This window comes from Pinus tabuliformis, chromosome 5_1 (assembly GCF_031772625.1).
Source record: "Pinus tabuliformis cultivar Carrire ecotype Pingquan chromosome 5_1, CPIR1, whole genome shotgun sequence".
In the NCBI taxonomy this organism is placed as follows: Eukaryota; Viridiplantae; Streptophyta; class Pinopsida; order Pinales; family Pinaceae; genus Pinus; species Pinus tabuliformis.
Window position 1 is genome coordinate 220,667,318 of NC_142305.1, and position 2,788 is coordinate 220,670,105.

The following is a 2,788-nucleotide window of genomic DNA, read 5'->3' on the forward strand; positions in this document are numbered from 1 at the left end:
CATACTTGACTTACTTATCCTTGTCAACGTCCTAATAATCAAAGTATTTATCTAATGCATGTATCCAATCCATTAACTCATCAACATTCAAGTTACCTTCATATAATGGTACTTCCATTTTTGGCCTGGTAGACAACATTTTCTCTTCTAGTGTCTCCTCTACTTCTTCCTCACTAGAATCCTCTTCTTCAACATCACTGACATCTCCCATGTCAGTTCCTATTTTTTGTGTAGATTCCATGGATTCCATCCTCTCATAAAGTCTCCGCAATTCTTCCTGCAAAGCCACATTTGTTGCAGGCCTGCCCACTCGTGCTCCTCGAGTTGCCCCTCTTGCTGCTCCTCTTCGATCTGCCATAACTATTGTTGCTATTATGATACTAGAAATGATGCAAGCTACAACTATCTACAAATTCTAATCCACAAAATTAAAAACCCACACAACAATTACTCTCAAAAGTCATATATAATTCATTTAAGATCAAAATATTTACAATATAATATTAGCCTCACTATCATTTCCCATTTACTCATAGTCCACACCTCCCCCACACTTACACACGAATTTCACAGAGCATCAAAATGGTTGCTTGGGATATGCATCAAATCAATAAGTACGATGCATGTACATTCATTTGCAACACTCCACCCAAACCAAAATAATATCATATCTTGAAAAATATATTAAAAGATTTTTTTTTCTTCCACGAATCAATAGAGGATTCATAAAGGAATGAATTAGATTTCTCCTCCTCTTACACTCATACTTCCAATCCTTCTCTAGTTCTCCACCTACTTACTAATTTATAAAAATCATTCTAAATCTAAAATAGGATCATGATCCATAATAAGTGGATAAGACCCATTATTTTAGTAACTAATTTGGAAAAATCAAAACAAAGACTACTTTTTTCCTTTTTTTCTCTGGCCTAATCCATAATATTTGATGATAATGTTTCTAGAGTCCAACTAATTATTACAAAATTAAAATCATTACATGAGGAATCCAGCTTCCTCAAAAAAAAAATATCTAATGAAGTTTATAAAAGTTTGTCGATGCTCCTGCATCAAGAAGGATGGATTCTAATACATATTTGGTGAGTACTAGTCTTCTAGCACACGATAGCCACTTGTGATTCCATGAGTTAAGCCTCTTTTAAATCCTGGTGACTAACCACATCCAGTCTGCTATTATATAGTCATTATGTTTTAGTTGAAATCCCAAATATTTTAGGCCTTCTTCAAAGTTGGTATGCTAGAATGGGAATTGTTCAAGTGTGAAAGATATCTCTTCTTTAGAACATCATGTAGCAAATAATGTTGATTTCAAATGATTAGCCTCCATTCTTGTAGCTTTACAGAATAAATTTAGGATACTTATAAATGATATACTGTCATGACAAGAGCCACCCAAGAAAATGAGGACATCGTCAATGAAGAGAAGATGAGTTAAGTTGATGACATTTTCCATTGGAGACCTGATCAGATTCCCCCTCTCATAACTTCCCTAAACATCCTGTTGAGGCCTTCCATGATCAAAAGGAAAACTAGTGGTGATAGAGGACATCCTTGGTGTAAACCCCTTTCTGCATGGAAGAAATACGATGCTACTCCATTTATTAATACTGCAAAGGGTGTGGAGGAAATGCAACACATTATCCAATTTATGAAGTTGATGTTAATCTTAAGGTAAGTGAGCAATATACAAATATAGAGCCAATTAGCTTTATCAAAAGCCTTCGATAAGTCAATCTTCAACATCACGCCTTTCCATTTTTTGATTTTCAGACTGTGTAAGCCTTCTTGTGCAATGCTTATAGCCTCATGAATTTGTCTATTGTCCAGGAAGGAAAATTGCTCATTAGATATGTGTTGAAATAGGATGGGTATAATCTTATTGGTTATGATTTTAGCTATGATTTTGTAAATACAATTACATAGTGAGATTGGTCTAAAGTCATTTAATGATTTCAGATAATCTATCTTAGGGATGAGAGAAATGAAGGATGTGTTGAAGGCATCATACATTTTACTAGAGGTTATGCATTCCTCAACAACTTTCATAAAATCCAATCAGTTCATAGAAACCAAGAAAAAATTCAACTAAACATCCATCAGACCTCGAGCTTTTGTCCTTCTTGATCCATTGTAAAATCCCTTTTAATTCTCCTAAAGTAATTGGGGCCATAATCTCTTTGTTATTGTCTTCATCTACAAATCGAGGGAAGAGTCTAGCAATTTGAATTATTTCAATTAAGGTAGGATGTCTAGGGGCTGAGAAGATATTTCTAAAATGCTAAGAGCCCATACTTGCAAGGGCCCTAAAATTTGATACTTTCACTCCATTATCATTTTCTAGTGACCAAATGGTGTTGATAGCCTTCCTACCCTTTGCGAATTATTGAAAACAAATTGTATTTTCATCTCTTACTTGTAACCAAATAACTCTCCTCCTGAGCCTCCAAGATTCCTCTCTAGCTTCTAATAGTATTTTCCTTACTGCTTCTAGTTGGATAACATAGAAATTTTCTTTAACATATACATATCCACCTCCTCCAGGCTGTTCTAAAAGCTTCAATTCTGATTCAATATGTTTCAGAGACTCCTCATCCTTCAACTTTTATTCCTGGCCCACTTAATAGTCTTCTTCTTTAACCTCCGTAATTTATCTGTGAAATGACTGGCCACAGAAGATCTCCCCCCAATGGAACACAATTTCCATGTATCTCGAACCAAAGATTGGAACTCCTCCTCCTTCAACCAGCTCACATTAAACTTAAATGGGGCA